The sequence below is a fragment of the Lithobates pipiens genome, unplaced genomic scaffold (assembly GCF_037356315.1).
Source record: "Lithobates pipiens isolate NorthernLeopardFrog02 unplaced genomic scaffold, aLitPip1_a1.2 Scaffold_22, whole genome shotgun sequence".
NCBI classification, from domain to species: domain Eukaryota; kingdom Metazoa; phylum Chordata; class Amphibia; order Anura; family Ranidae; genus Lithobates; species Lithobates pipiens.
Genome location: NW_027507784.1, coordinates 35,799,053 through 35,815,915, shown reverse-complemented (window position 1 = coordinate 35,815,915; position 16,863 = coordinate 35,799,053). Strand labels below are relative to the sequence as shown.

At 49.9% G+C, this 16,863-nt stretch overlaps 1 protein-coding gene across 1 annotated transcript in view; it reads right to left on the bottom strand.

Annotated features, from left to right (window-relative positions):
- LOC143923552 (uncharacterized) overlaps nt 1-12,622 on the bottom strand; it is a 41,358-nt gene extending 28,736 nt beyond the window's left edge. The window contains exon 1 of the mRNA XM_077447320.1: nt 12,467-12,622. The gene's annotated coding sequence lies outside the window, so the exon portion shown is untranslated. The remainder of the gene's footprint in view (nt 1-12,466) is intronic.
- Nucleotides 12,623-16,863: the final 4,241 nt, after the last annotated feature.

The following is a 16,863-nucleotide window of genomic DNA, read 5'->3' as shown; positions in this document are numbered from 1 at the left end:
ACAATCATCCTCCTCCTCCTCTTCCTCCTCCTCATCCTCTTCCTGTGTGATGGGTGGCACAGCAGGAACACTGTCTGGATAAAGGGGGCCTTGAGAGGCAAGGAAGTCCTCCTCTTCCTGCCTCTGTTCTGCCTCAAGTGCCCTGTCCATTATTCCACGCAGCGTATGCTCCAAGAGGTGGACAAGAGGTACAGTGTCACTGATGCATGCACTGTCACTGCTCACCATCCTTGTGGCCTCCTCAAACGGTGACAGGACAGTGCATGCATCCCTGATCATGCCCCACTGGCGTGGGGAGAAAAAACCGAGCTCCCCTGACCCTGTCCTGGTGCCGTAGTCGCACAGGTACTCATTGATGGCCCTCTGCTGCGTGTGCAGCCGCTGCAGCATGGCCAACGTTGAGTTCCACCTGGTGGGCATGTCACATATAAGGCGGTTCTTGGGCAGGTTCAACTCCTTTTGGAGCTCAGCCAGCCGAGCACAGGCATTAAATGATCGGCGGAAATGCACACAGACTTTCCTGGCCTGCTTCAGGAGATCCTGTAAGCCGGGGTACCTGCCCAAGAACCGCTGCACCACCAGGTTAAGGACGTGAGCTACACAGGGCACATGGGTCAGTTGTCCCTGTCGGAGGGCGGAGAGGAGGTTGGTGCCATTGTCACAAACCACCATTCCTGGCTTAAGCTGGCGTGGCGTCAACCACCTCTCGGCCTGCCCCTGCAGAGCTGACAAAACATCCGCCCCAGTGTGGCTCCTGTCCCCCAAACAAACCAGCGCAAGCACGGCATGGCATCGTTTTGCCTGCGTACTTGCGTAGCCCCTGGAACGCCTACGAAGCACCGCTGGTTCTGAGGACAGAGCACTGGAAGAGGCCATGGAGGAAGAAGAAGAGGAGGGGGTGGAGGAGAGAGGTGTGTCACAACCAATAGTAGCATTTTGGAGGCGTGGTGGCGGAACAACCTCCAACACTACTGCACCTTGTCCTGCATCCTTCCCAGCTGCCAGAAGAGTGACCCAATGGGCCATGAAAGACAGGTAACGTCCCTGTCCATGCCTGCTGGACCATGAGTCAGCGGTAATATGCACCTTACCGCTGACCGCCCTGTCCAGCGAGGCAAGGACATTGCCTTCCACATGCCGGTAGAGAGCCGGAATCGCCTTCCGTGAGAAAAAGTGGCGTTTGGGGACCTGCCACTGAGGAACCGCACATTGTACAAGCTCACGGAAGGGGGCCGAGTCTACCAACTGAAAAGGCAGCAGTTGAAGTGCTAGCAATTTAGCCAAGCTAGCATTCAACTGCTGGGCATGTGGATGGCTGGGAGTGAACTTCTTTCGCCGGTCCAGCAGCTGGGGCAGGGACATTTGCCTGCTATATTCAGACGTGGGTGTACCGCTAGCAGAGTTCCCGGAAGCACTTGGCTGTGACACACCTAATTCTACACCTTCATTCCTCTCAGAGCAGGTTTCAGAGAGGACTGAAGGTCTAGTGGGGTTGGAGATGCCAGCTGATGAGGAGCAAGGAGAGGTCCGCTTTGTTCTTTGGTGTGGGTCTTTGAGGTACGCTTGCCAATGAGCTGCATGGCAGGTCAACATATGTCTGGTCAAGCATGTGGTGCCCAAGCGGCTGATGTTTTGGCCACGCGAGATACGCTTGAGACATATGTTGCAAATAGCAGCGGTGCGATCTGATGCACTCGTCTCAAAAAAGGCCCACACCAAAGAACTTTTAGAATAACGCGCAGATGAAGCGCCCTGCTCAGGCGGAGCTCTGCGGTGTGATTCAGTCGGTGTGCTGCCCCTAAGCTGGCCCCCGGAGGGCATCCTGCCTCGTTGGACATGTGCCTCCTCCTCCTCCTCCTCCTCTCTCCTTCCAGGCACCCACGTGGAGTCAGTGCCCTCATCATTCCCTCCCTCTTCATCGCTGTAGCAAACCTGGCAGTATGCTGCAGCTTGTGGAACATGACTGCCAGATTGCTGTCCTTCTTGAGCATCCCCTCTCTCTGCGCTCACGCTACTGCCTTCCTCTAGCTGAGTGTCATCATCAGAGCCCACAAAACACTGGGCATCCTCCTGGAGCATGTACCCAACACTGTGCTCAAAGAGTTCAGGAGACTCCTCAGGAGGACGTGGTGGGTCTAGGGAAGGAGTCACTGATGATGACATTGAGAGGAGGGAAGACGATGCGTTGGCAGCTGCTTTGCTAGTACCCTGAGACTGGGTGAGAGAGGATGAGGAGGAAGAAGAGGGCTTGGTCATCCACTCTACAAAGTCGTTGGCATGTTGCGGCTCAACATGTCCAGCTGCCGAAAAGAAGGACAAGCGTGTCCCATGGCCACGTGCTGATGACAATGCACCGCGTCCACGACCAGCACTGTTGTCTCTAGACACAGAGCCTGCTTGCCCTCTTTTATCGGCTCGCGCCTGTCTGCCTCTCCTTGCTGGCCTTCCAGATATGGTAATGGCCTGAAGGGAGTTGGGTAAAAAAGCAGTTGGGTAGTGTATATTGTGCTAGAGGCACACAACACCCACTAACTCCTGCAGATGCCTTTATTATAGAACACCAGAGATAAAGGGGTATATACAGATGTATACTGTGCTGTGCTGGAGGCACACACAACTTCCAATAACTCCTGCAGATGGCAAGTGGGCTCAAATAGAGAAGAGCTATGTAGGTGGATATAGCGGTATGTACTGGGTACAGAGCACGCAGACAGCACGCACAAGCTCCTAACACTACTGACTGCAAGCTCTATTATAAAAGATAGATCACTAGCTATATAGGTGAGGTGAATATCACGGTGTATACTGCGGTCAGGACACGCAGACAACAACCACTACACAACAGCAAGATCGAAAATCGGCCGAAAACGATCGGTGTGTACTGTGTTGAAGGTACACAGAACACCCACTGCTTCAGACGCCAACACACTACACAAGACCGCCACGCTGGCGGCCTTATATAGTGTGGGGCGTGCACTACACAGCCTGAGCTATGATTGGCCACAGGCATCCTGCCTGTGGCCAATCATGGCTCCCCCCGCTGCTGGCGCTGCGATTGGCCAAGCATGCGGGGTCACAGTGCATGCTTGGCCAATCATGAGCCAGCAATGCACTGCGCCATCGCAGTGCATTGTGGGTTGTGAGCGCCACACGAATTTGGCGCGAACGGACCAAAATGTTCGAACGGACGAACAGCCGATGTTCGAGTTGAACGTATGTTCGACTCGAACACGAAGCTCACCCCTAGTTAGGAGTGAGTTCAGGCACCTTAGACTGCAAAAATGAAGTCTCCTATAGGAAAAACCCGGAGAATAGCAACCGTTTCACAGCTGGATTTTACAACCCTCGGATAGACCTCCTCTCACTAGGCCTAGCAGCCGGTAGGGTGTTAAGCAAAGTCTCTGCCACAGACTTGAGCATTACTGAGGGACATAGACAAACCCAAAGAGCCATCACACGGCACCAGTATCTTTCAGCCGATCCAGCGATACCACATGAGTGTAGATCCATGTAGCATCCTTCAACTAAGCCTCCAGGCTCCTCCAGAGAAGCCAGCCCTGCACACAGCCCTTTCCCGAAGAGTCCCCCCTGGGGTTTCTCCAGTTGCTGGGCCTCTCTCCGTTAGAGGAGACGGCACTGGACCACCCCTGGATCAATAGGCCCCGAAATTCATTCAGGCCTGTCCCTGCAGTTGCGTTGCCTCGGGCCAGCCAGCCCCGATACTTGAAATGCATGGTTCCGCACAACAGGCCAGGAGGGCCATGGGGCTGGTCAGGAGGACCAGAACCAAACAGATAGGAAATCTCCGGAACAGAATCCTGAAGCACGTGATGTCGGTACCCCAAATACCACCTCCCAGAATGCACAGCAGGAGAACACCCCCATTGGGCTGGTTCCCGAAAGAACAGCGGCACTCAATACACCCAGCTAGACTGTTCTTACTCTTGCCGGAGATGACAGCGACACCTGCGGTCAAGGAGAACCCAGTGCAACCCAGCTGGACTGGTACTGAAACGATAAATTTTGAAACTTAGCCCCAAAACTGTGGTTTCAGAAAAACTTTACTTTGAAAAACATAGCACCTGCTTGTCAGGAGCCAGCGCTACAGGTGGAACTACAAGACCCAGCCACCTGTGATCTCCAGTAATGGTTTTGTGGATTATGCCTGTTTGACCACCTGTGATTAAGTGGTCCATCCTTTTTGGTAACAGGCCTGGTGTGTTGATGTTTGGAGGAAGAGAAGTCCGTATTCACCCAATTTGTATTTCTGTGTACACTGTGGATGATTCCAGCATTTTCCCCTGAACATAGACTTTATTTCAAACACTATGGACTTTTTACTTGTAATACTACATTTATAGCGCTGCATATCATATTTTTCATGCTTCTTATTGTCACCATAAAATGTATTCAGCTGCTTTATTACCATTACTAATGCAGTGATTAATCTTGAATGTATTATTATTTCATGGCAATACAAATAAATAATAATAACAACTACAACATTATAAGAAAACAAAAACGGCATGCAGGCCCCCCACCCCCAGTCCATACCATACCCTTCAGTGTGGGGTCCCCCCAAAATCCATACCAGACCCTTATCTAAGCATGCAGCCTGGAGCTCAGGGGGACGAGCGAGTGCAACCTCCCCCCCCCCCCCCCCCCAAACCATACCAGGCCACATGCCTTCAACATGGGGGTGGGTGATTTTAATAATGCTTAGAGTGAAATAATAAAAATGAAATATTCCTTTAACTTTAGTGCTGGGGGGGGGGGGGGGGGTTCCTTAGTCTACCTGTAATGTATAGAACATGCCACAGCAATAATGGCATTTCAAGGAAAAAAAAAAAACACCCCACGACATTTAAACTTGCTCATGGTTGTAATGTATTGCTGGCTCACGGCAATACATAAAAAAAAAAAAAAAAAAACCAACAGCGTGCAGTTTCCCCTCCCCCCCAAAATTCATACCAGATCCTTATCAAAGCATGCAGCCTGGAGGTCAGGATGGAGGGGCCCCTCCAAGCTAGCAACCCCCCCCACCTGTAAACCATACCAGGCCACATGCCTTCAACATGGGGGGGTGGGTGCTTTAGGGCAGGGGGGGCTCTGCATGTTGATGGGGACAAGGGCCTCTTCCTGACAACCCTGGGCTGCGGTTGTTGGGGTCTGCAGGGGCTTATCAGAATCTGCTAGCCCCCCCCTTTAACAAGGGTGGCCCCCCCCAACCTATGTGAATGGGCATCGGGTACCCAACCATCGAAAGTAAACCACAAGAGACAGCTTTTGACAAATCCTTGCTTAACCACTTTCAGACCGGACCAATTTGCTGGTCAAAGACCAGACCACTTTTTGCGATTCGGCACTGCGTCGCTTTAACTGACAATTGCGCGGTCGTGCGACGTGGCTCCCAAACAAAATTGACGTCCTTTTTTTCCCCACAAATAGAGCTTTTTGGTGGTATTTGATCACGTCTGCGGTTTTTATTTCTTGCGCTATAAACAAAAATAGAGCGACAATTTTGAAAAAAACGCATTATTTTTTACTTTTTGTTATAATAAATATCCCCCAAAAAATATATAAAAAAACTTTTTCCCTCAGTTTAGGCCGATACGTATTCTTCTACATATTTTTGGTAAAAAAAAAAAATCGCAATAAGCGATTATTGATTGGTTTGCGCAAAATTTATAGCGTTTACAAAATAGGGATAGTTTTATAGCATTTTTATTAATAATTTTTTATTATTTTTTTTTTTTACTAGTAATGGTGGCGATCAGCGATTTTTATTGTGACTGCGACATTGTGGGGGACCCATCGGACATTTTTGACACATTTATGGGACCATTGTCATTTATACAGTAATCACTGCTATATAAATGCAGTGATTCCTGTGTAAATGACACTGGCAGTGAAGGGGTTAACCAGTGGGTGGCAGTGTAGGGGTTAAGTGTTCCTAGGGGTGTGTTACTAACTGTGGGGGGGTTGGGCTTTCATTTAGTGAACACTGATCTCTGCTCCAATCACATGGAGCAGAGATCAGCGTCACTAGTTGCTAGGCAGAATGGAGAAATGCTGTTTACTCGGCATTTCCTCCATTCGGCTGCTCCGTGAGACGATCGCGGGGATGCCCGCGGCGATCGAGTCCGCGGGTCCCGCGACCGGAATCACGGGGGTCCCGACCAGCGCGGGAGCGCGCCGCGCTCCCGATGGCAGGGCGGCATTGAATATTGGACGTACCTGTACGCCAATATGCCTGCCTGTGCCATTCTGTCGACGTACATCGTCGTGCGCTGTTCGGGAAGTGGTTAAAAAGGAAAAAAAAAGCAGCACCATCTAAGTGCAGCATGATAAAGACTAGGGATGAGCTTCGTGTTCGAGTCGAACATACGTTCGACTCGAACATCGGCTGTTCGCCCGTTCGGCGAATTCCGAACATTATGGGCCGTTCGCGCCAAATTCGTGTGGCGCTCACGGCCCACAATGCACTGTGTCATCGCAGTGCATTGCTGGCTCATGATTGGCCAAGCATGCACTGTGACCCCGCATGCTTGGCCAATCACAGCGCCAGCAGCGAGGAGAGCCATGATTGGCCACAGGCAGGATGCCTGTGGCCAATCATAGCTCAGGCTGTGTAGTACACGCCCCACACTATATAAGGCCGCCAGCGCGGCGGCCTAGTGTAGTGTGTTGGCGTCTGAAGCAGTTAGTGGGTGTTCTGTGTACCTTCAACACAGTACACACCGATAGTTTTCGGCCGATTTTCGATCTTGCTGTTGTGTAGTGGTTGTTGTCTGTGTGCCCTGACCGCAGTATACACCGCTATATTCACCTCACCTATATAGCTAGTGATCTATCTTTTATAATAGAGCTTGCAGTCAGTAGTGTTAGGAGCTTGTGCGTGCTGTCTGCGTGCTCTGTACCCAGTACATACCGTTATATCCACCTACATAGCTCTTCTCTATTTGAGCCCACTTGCCATCTGCAGGAGTTATTGGAAGTTGTGTGTGCCTCCAGCACAGCACAGTATACATCTGTATATACCCCTTTATCTCTGGTGTTCTATAAAAAAGGCATCTGCAGGAGTTAGTGGGTTTTTTGTGCCTCCAGCACAATATACACCTGTATCTACCCTTTATTGCTGTTCTCTAATAGAGCCATCTGCAGGGCTTAGTGGGTGTTGTGTGACTCAATTACAGTATACCCCTTTATCTCTGGTGTTCTATAATAAAAGCATCTGCAGGAGTTAGTGGGTGTTGTGTGACTCCAGCACAATATACACCTGTATCTACCGTTTATTGCTGTTCTCTAATAGAGCCATCTGCAGGGCTTAGTGGGTGTTGTGTGACTCCATTACACTGCTGTTTTACCCAACTCCCTTCAGGCCATTACCATGTCTGGAAGGCCAGCAAGGAGAGGCAGACAGGCGCGAGCCGATAAAAGAGGGCAAGCAGGCTCTGTGTCTAGAGACAACAGTGCTGGTCGTGGACGCGGTGCATTGTCATCAGCACGTGGCCATGGGACACGCGTGTCCTTTTCGGCAGCTGGACATGTTGAACCGCAACATGCCAACGACTTGGTAGAGTGGATGACCAAGCCCTCTTCATCCTCCTCATCCTCTCTCACCCAGTCTCAGGGTACTAGCAAAGCAGCTGCCAACGCATCGTCTTGCCTCCTCTCAATGTCATCATCAGTGACTCCTTCCCTAGACCCACCACGTCCTCCTGAGGAGTCTCCTGAACTCTTTGAGCACAGTGTTGGGTACATGCTCCAGGAGGATGCCCAGTGTTTTGTGGGCTCTGATGATGACACTCAGCTAGAGGAAGGCAGTAGTGTGAGCGCAGAGAGAGAGGATGCTCAAGAAGGACAGCAATCTGGCAGTCATGTTCCACAAGCTGCAGCATACTGCCAGGTTTGCTACAGCGATGAAGAGGGAGGGGATGATGAGGGCACTGACTCCACGTGGGTGCCTGGAAGGAGAGAGGAGGAGGAGGAGGAGGAGGAGGCACATGTCCAACGAGGCAGGATGCCCTCCGGGGGCCAGCTTAGGGGCAGCACACCGACTGAATCACACCGCAGAGCTCCGCCTGTGCAGAGCGCTTCCTCTGCGCGTTATTCTAAAAGTTCTTTGGTGTGGGCCTTTTTTGAGACGAGTGCATCAGATCGCACCGCTGCTATTTGCAACATATGTCTCAAGTGTATCTCACGTGGCCAAAACATCTGCCGCTTGGGCACCACATGCTTGACCAGACATATGTTGACCTGCCATGCAGCTCGTTGGCAAGCGTACCTCAAAGACCCACACCAAAGAACAAAGCGGACCTCTCCTTGCTCCTCATCAGCTGGCATCTCCAACCCCACTAGACCTTCAGTCCTCTCTGAAACCTGCTCTGAGAGGAATGAAGGTGTAGAATTAGGTGTGTCACAGCCAAGTGCTTCCGGGAACTCTGCTAGCGGTACACCCACGTCCGATTATAGCAGGCAAATGTCCCTGCCCCAGCTGCTGGACCGGCGAAAGAAGTTCACTCCCAGCCATCCACATGCCCAGCGGTTGAATGCTAGCTTGGCTAAATTGCTAGCACTTCAACTTCTGCCTTTTCAGTTGGTAGACTCGGCCCCCTTCCGTGAGTTTGTACAATGTGCGGTTCCTCAGTGGCAGGTCCCCAAACGTCACTTTTTCTCACGGAAGGCGATTCTGGCTCTCTACCGGCATGTGGAAGGCAATGTCCTTGCCTCGCTGGACAGGGCGGTCAGCGGTAAGGTGCATATTACCGCTGACTCATGGTCCAGCAGGCATGGACAGGGACGTTACCTGTCTTTCATGGCCCATTGGGTCACTCTTCTGGCAGCTGGGAAGGATGCAGGACAAGGTGCAGTAGTGTTGGAGGTTGTTCCGCCACCACGCCTCCAAAATGCTACTATTGGTTGTGACACACCTCTCTCCTCCACCCCCTCCTCTTCTTCTTCCTCCATGGCCTCTTCCAGTGCTCTGTCCTCAGAACCAGCGGTGCTTCGTAGGCGTTCCAGGGGCTACGCAAGTACGCAGGCAAAACGATGCCATGCCGTGCTTGCGCTGGTTTGTTTGGGGGACAGGAGCCACACTGGGGCAGATGTTTTGTCAGCTCTGCAGGGGCAGGCCGAGAGGTGGTTGACGCCACGCCAGCTTAAGCCAGGAATGGTGGTTTGTGACAATGGCACCAACCTCCTCTCTGCCCTCCGACAGGGACAACTGACCCATGTGCCCTGTGTAGCTCACGTCCTTAACCTGGTGGTGCAGCGGTTCTTGGGCAGGTACCCCGGCTTACAGGATCTCCTGAAGCAGGCCAGGAAAGTCTGTGTGCATTTCCGTCGATCATTTAATGCCTGTGCTCGGCTGGCTGAGCTCCAAAAGGAGTTGAACCTGCCCAAGAACTGCCTTATATGTGACATGCCCACCAGGTGGAACTCAACGTTGGCCATGCTGCAGCGGCTGCACACGCAGCAGAGGGCCATCAATGAGTACCTGTGCGACTACGGCACCAGGACAGGGTCAGGGGAGCTCGGTTCTTTCTCACCACGCCAGTGGGGCATGATCAGGGATGCATGCACTGTCCTGTCACCGTTTGAGGAGGCCACAAGGATGGTGAGCAGTGACAGTGCATGCATCAGTGACACTGTACCTCTTGTCCACCTCTTGGAGCATACGCTGCGTGGAATAATGGACAGGGCACTTGAGGCAGAACAGAGGCAGGAAGAGGAGGACTTCCTTGCCTCTCAAGGCCCCCTTTATCCAGACAGTGTTCCTGCTGTGCCACCCATCACACAGGAAGAGGATGAGGAGGAGGAAGAGGAGGAGGAGGATGATTGTGTCAGCATGGAGGTGGAGGCTGGCACTCAGCATCAGCAGCAGCAGCAGCAGCAGCAGCAGTCTTGTAGGGATGATTTACAGTCCCAAGAAACACGTGGACTTGTACGTGGCTGGGAGGAGGTAGCTGCGGATCATGTTGTCCTTAGTGACCCAGAGGACTCCGGACCGAATGCCTCAGCTAACCTACGCTGCATGGCCTCCCTGATCCTGCAAAGCCAGCGGAAGGATCCTCGTATTCTTCGGATCAAGGAGAGGGACCATTACTGGCTGGCCACTCTCCTTGATCCACGGTACAAGGGTAAGGTTGCCAACCTTATCTTGCCATCGCAGAGGGAGCAGAGGATGAGACATCTCCGGGAGGCCTTGCAGAAAGGTCTGTGCAACGCGTTCCCAGAGACTGGGAGGTTACAAACTCCTGGTCCTGGACAACGTGTTGCTGAGGCATCGGTCAGAAGGAGCGGTGGAGAAGGTGGCCGTCTGACTGATGCTTTCAGACAATTTTTTAGTCCGCAGCCCCAAGGTATGATCGGTTCCAGCACCCATCGCCAGCGTCTGATTTACATGGTGCAGGAATACCTAGGGGCAAGGTCAGACTTGGACACCTTTCCCACCGAAAATCCTCTGGCTTACTGGGTCTTGAGGATGGATCACTGGCCAGAGCTTGCACAGTATGCAATTGAGCTACTGGCCTGTCCTGCATCCAGCGTTCTTTCGGAACGCACCTTCAGTGCTGCTGGTGGCTTTGTTACCGATCACAGGGTGCGCCTGTCCACCGAATCAGTTGATTGACTGACCTTCATCAAGATGAATCAGTCTTGGATCATCCACAGCTACCAAGCACCTGAAGCTGATGTAACAGAATAATTTTTTTTTAAATATCACATCCCTTCAAGACTGCCTATGCTGATGCTGAGTGACTGTCCTGTTATGTTGATTGTCTATCCTCTTCCTCCTCTGCTGATATGTTGGAAGAACATTTCTGGTTCTGGGTGATGCCTAAGGCCCAATTTTTCTGCCGCTGTTTAACAGGGGCGTTTAAGTACAATTTTTGATGCAATGCTTTGCAGCAGGGCTAATTCCTGCAATCAAACAAGAGTATATGGCAGAGGTTGCAGTGTGGTGGCACCAGCACCCGTGCCTAAGGCCCAATTTTTCTGCCCCTGTTTAACAGGGGCGTTTAATTATAATTTTTAATGCAATGCTTTGTAGCAGGGCTAATTCCTGCAATAAAACTAGAGTATATGGAAGAGGTTGCAGTGTGGTGGCACCAGCACCATGCCTAAGGCCCAATTTTTCTGCCCCTGTTTAACAGGGGTGTTTAAGTACAATTTTTGATGCAATGCTTTGCAGCAGGGCTAATTCCTGCAATAAAACTAGAGTATATGGGAGAGGTTGCAGTGTGGTGGCACCAGCAGCAGTGCCTAAGGCCAAATTTTTCTGCCCCTGTTTAACAGGGACATGTAATTACAATTCTTGATATAATATTTCACAGGAGGGCCCCTTCCTGTGCCCACCCAGAGTAACGGTGAGGACTTATAGTGTTGTGGCACCAGCACCACAACCACCAAAGGTCAATTTTTCTACCACTGTTCAACAATGGCATATAATTACAATTCTTGATATAATCGTTCGCAGCAGGGCGCTCCAGCGCCCACCAAGAGTCACTTTGAGGGCTTACAATGTTGTGGCAAAACCAACACCTTGTCCCGCCATTTCTGCAGAGCATATAGGGCAGGCCCCTACTTTCAAACATCCAATTTACAAACATCTCCTACTTGCAAACGGAAGGAGACAACAGCAAGTGGGATGAAAAAAGATGGACGACAAAACAAATTATACAGGGGTGATAACCCTTCCCTATGTTTTCCAAAAAACTTAAAAATAGTTTTTTGGACTGGAGCTACACTTTAAAAATGTACCAGTTGAAAATTACAAACAGATTCAACTTAACACAACAAACCTACACAGTCCCTGTCTTGTTTGCACCGTCTGTATACTGCTGTTCTGAGTATACACGCATTTCCTTTTTTTAATATGGGTACGGGGTTCCCCTTAATATGCGTACAAGACCCAAATAGGCTGGTAATGGGCAGGGAGGGCTACCCATGCCATTTTTCTCAATGATTTTCAACCATATTGCAGGAACCAGATATAACATTAAAACCGCAAGCAGTTTTAAATGGTGTTATTTCCGTTTAATGTCATTTTGTGCAGGGACTGTTCTAAACACGGGAAACACGTGGCACTTCATAGGCATACTACTGACACCCCCCAGGCACCATATTTAAAGGAATATTTCACTTTTTTTTTTCACTTTAATCGTCATTAAAATCAGTGCTCCCGCCAAAACGGCCATTTTTAAAAACATTTTATGCATTGACCCATGTCCCCTGGGGCAGGAGCCAGGTCCCCAAACCTTTTTTAGGACAGTATCTTGCATATTAGCCGTTAAAATTAGCACTTTTAATTTCGAAAGTTCGAGTCCCATAGACTTCAATGGGGTTCTAAAGTTCGTTCGAATTTGGGGTCCGTTCGAAAGTTCTGGTGCGAACCGAACCGGGGGGTGTTCGGCTCATCCCTAATAAAGACATTTTAATATAGGACAGACGATTTTAAACTCACAAGATTGTAGAGATTACAGTGCATGTGAAATTGTATAGGAAGTTGATCCACTCCAGGGGGGAAGGCGGTCAGCTCGCAGGTGGAGAGGCAGCTGATGTTTTCCGGCTGCACTGGTGGCTCCCAACACTTCCTGGTGCTCAGTGGGTGACTGGATGTGTCACTTCCAGATGGCGTTAGCGTAGCAGTAGCCATGTTTGGAGAGGTTTTTATAGTCCATTCAGCCAGGAGATGTTGATGTGGTGCCATGGCAACCGCTCATGGGACGGGCTTCTGATTACAGAATAGGCACTGGTGTGTCAGGCTGGATTGGACTGATCGAGCTCATGTGAACGAAGATGAGCTTTTTTTTTTTTTTAAATAGCAATGAAGATAATACAGGGGTAGAAGGGGGAGGGGGGTGATAAAAGACTTTTATATATAACAAGACAGAATTAAAAAATTTAAAAAAAGGACTCCCCACCATAGAGCGTAGATCAGTCGCCCATTTCTCTCTATTTGAGCTGACAGAGTGCATATGTATACTATATTTCTGTACATTAGTTCTGGTAACCTGGGGGTTTCCAAGGAATTCCCTTGATTTACAGGGATTTCTTCTCACTTCCTGTTTGCCTATAAAACAGGAAGTAAAGTTAGTAAAGGTAAATCTCCACAATGGGACACAGGTGGGGGGGTTATAACCCTTTCTTGCTCTATCCAAAATAAAAGAAATTAAAAAAGTTTTGCCTATAGTTCTACTTTAATTCTAGATGCCTTTAATAGTTCTCTCTACACGAATGTGATATTTCAGTCATAGATGGAGCCTGGCCAGCAGTCAGCCCCTCACGTCTTATATGTCTTTGATATGCCCAGAATATGATCTCCTGACTATAAAAGTCTTTCCCCAGTGACTTTTTCTGTAAAGCTGGGAGTTTTGCATGTTTCAGCTCTTCCTGTTACATTCTCCATAATATAGCATAAATAGCAACCCCACAGGGATGGTGGGAGCCCCTCATAATGGGCACATCAGGTGTACAGACCCCGGAACTCAGCACAGGGATGGCGAGAACCCCTCATAATGGGCACAGCGGATGTACAGACCCGGGAACTCAGCACAGGAATGGCGAGAACCCCTCATAATGGGCACAGCGGGTGTACAGACCCATAAACTCAGCACAGGGATGGTGGGAGCCCCTCATAATGGGCACAGCAGATGTACAGACCCAGGGACTCAACACAGGGATGGTGGGAGCTCCTCATAATGGGCACAGTAGGTGTACAGACCTGGGAACTCAGCACAGGGATGGTGAGAACCCCTCATAATGGGCACAGCAGGTGTAAAGACCTGGGAACTCAGCACAGGGATGGTGGGAACCCCTCATAATGGGCACAGAAGGTGTACAGATCAGGGAACTCAGCACAGGGATCCTGGAAACCCCTCATAATGGGCACAGCAGGTGTACACAACCTGGGAACTCAGCACAGGGATGGTTGGAACCCTTCATAAGAGGCACCGTAGGTGTACAGACCAGGGAACCAGATTAGAGCCCCTGTTATGCTTTTACTGCTTTCAAGGCCTCCATTCGGAAGATTTCCTCATACTTCCTAACCCAGGGACAACCCATCACCGGACCAGGAATTTGAATCATCTCCCACTCCATCCAAATCTAGAAGTGCATGTTTATGGCATACATACCATTATATCGCAAGTGGAAATTAGACTGACTTTATCCGCCTGCGCCCAGAAAATGAAAGAAAAATCTCTCCACCGCTCCCACCTCCTAGGCCCTCCCCTGTTGGCATAATGGCTCCCAGGGAAATGTAATTTAATTTATTGTAAACAAGTAGGGGCCACGGTGTGGTCTAGTAAAATCAATTTATTAATTGAGGCAGAATGAACAATAAAGCTGCTTAGAGCCCCCCCTGTTTAGCTGATGAGGCCTGGGCCCAATACATCAGGACCATTTGTACTGCCTCATCAGCGGCCCCGCTTCTAACTTTGGTGAACTTTGGATCAGACTGGCACAAAATTAATGAGACCCGGCATTGCCTTTGCCAAACACTTTATCATTTACCGCAGATCGGTGGTCTGAACCCAATAATGTACAATTATCATTGGGCCTTCTACTGCAAGAGGAATGTTGCGCTATTATAAAAAAAAAAACGAAGGTCGATAAAATGATGTACATTGTACACAGAGGAAAGTCATCCTGCTAAAGCCAAACCAAACTCCTATAGACACTCCGTCACCTAATTAATATGACTAAGTGAAAAGGTCCAAAGCGCACATCCCCTTTATAGCCAGGACACAGCTGGTGGATGCAAACTGCTCCGACTCTGGGAAGTTTTTACTACTACAAAGTAAATACTGTACACTCACTTGTAAATAGATCAAATAATCCTTCAGTCCCAGGGTGACTACATGTCCTCAAATAACTCCTGTACACCGATCTCCTCCGGCTAACAAGCTTGTAACCGGGGGGGGGGGGGGGAGATGGGTGTATAGGGGGCTCCTGGAGAAGTTATTTGATATGTCATGTTGCCCTCATGAGACCTTCCAGTGACTGTAGTCTTGTTTAGACATGTGCAATTCGTTTTGTTCTGAATTAGTTTTTTTTAACAAATTTGTTCATTCGGAAGTATCCCATTTAACAAACTTTTCAGAATATTTGAAAAATCATAAATTTAAAAAAATCGTAAGAGTAATTACTTTGTAGCAATAAATACTTTATTATGGAGAGCACTAGGTTTTTTTTTTCCTCTTTGGTGTAATTTGAGCATTGGTTATGATGATCCTGAGTTTGAGCAGCTTGTATCCACCAATGGGGAGACAGCCGTGTCCTGGCTATAAACATAAAATATAATATTTTTGTTTTCCAGCTCTGTACTCATCACTCTATTGAAGTTATTTTATAGTGCATTTTACATGTATTGCTTTTAAATTGAATGCAAAGCCTATGCAGGGAATAACTGATTGTTAAGGATAACAGCGGGTCTGCTATTCACTGGTTGTTAAGTAGCCGCCACCAGCGTCCTTAACAATCAGTGATTGGCTGGTTCCATCTTCAGACTGGTGATTGGCTGGTTGTTAAGGAGCTGGCACCGCCGGAGTCCTTAACAACCAGCAGCACTTTTTTTTTTTTAATTGTCATGTAACCCCCCCCCCCCCCCCCAAATGCACCCTCGGCACGCCTACATTCCACATATAATTTCCTCACTACCTATCAAATTTTTGAAGGCCCTGCAGAACCAGGACAATGAAAAAACATCCACAAAATATTTTGGAAAGCAGACACTCCAAGGTATTTTCTGAGCAGGGGCAGTCTGTCCATTGTGGGCACATGGGCGCCACCTCCCCAAATCCACTGTCCTCCTTATGCATGCACCCAGCCCCTTACATTAATGTGGGGTGCATTTTTTTTTGTAAGCACCTGATTAGAGCCAGAGGCTCACAATAGGGTGGACTTGGGGTGCAGATCATTGCTTCTGGAGCCCACCCAGGTGTGTTGCAACAGCGAAATAATACTGACACCTGTCACCTGATTGGCTGAAAGGGCAGGCGATCCTATTGGAGATATATGAGGAGGAAAGGAGATGCACAGTGGACGCAAGGAGGACACCCATGAGCCCGATGTGCCCGCTGATGCCTCCCATTGATGCCGGATCCCTGCTGCCTAGATGTGGTAAGTGCCAGTGGACTGGCAGATAGCGAAGGGGGGAGGTGGTTTGAGGTGCCGCCGGGGGAGGGTTTCGCCACTGATAATGGGTCTTTTAAAATTTTCATTTTTTTACCACAAGTTTTTGGAAAATGCAAGAAAGAAAGTGAAATAATATTATTTATTTATTTATTTTTACACAACATTGTCGATAAAATACTTCTAACAGACGTCATAGACATACTTAGAATTACACACCAAAACATATTCTGCTATTCCTCGTCTGGCAGGAGAAGAGAGGAGACTCACATCTAAGAGAACACCGGAGCAGCTGCCTGAGCTACAGCTTGCCGACCGTCACCCCCTGCCTGACCTGAAGCCCGTCACCCACTTCTAAGATGGGGTAAGTGCTGGGCGGGCAGACAGCAGGTGGGCAGGCAGACAGCTGGTGGGCTGACAGACAGCTGGTGGGCGGGCAGACAGCTGGTGGGCGGGCAGACAGCAGGTGGGCGGGCAGACTGCTGGTGGGCGGGCAGACAGCAGGTGGGCGGGCAGACAGCAGGTGGGCAGGCAGGCAGCTGGTGGGCGGGCAGACAGCTGGTGGGCGGGCAGACCGCTGGTGGGCGGGCAGACCGCTGGTGGGCGGGCAGACCGCTGGTGGGCAGGCAGACAGCAGGTAGGCAGGCAGACCGCTGGTAGGCAGGCAGACAGCTGGTGGGTGGGCAGACAGCTGGTGGGCGGGCAGACAGCTGGTGGGCGGGCAGA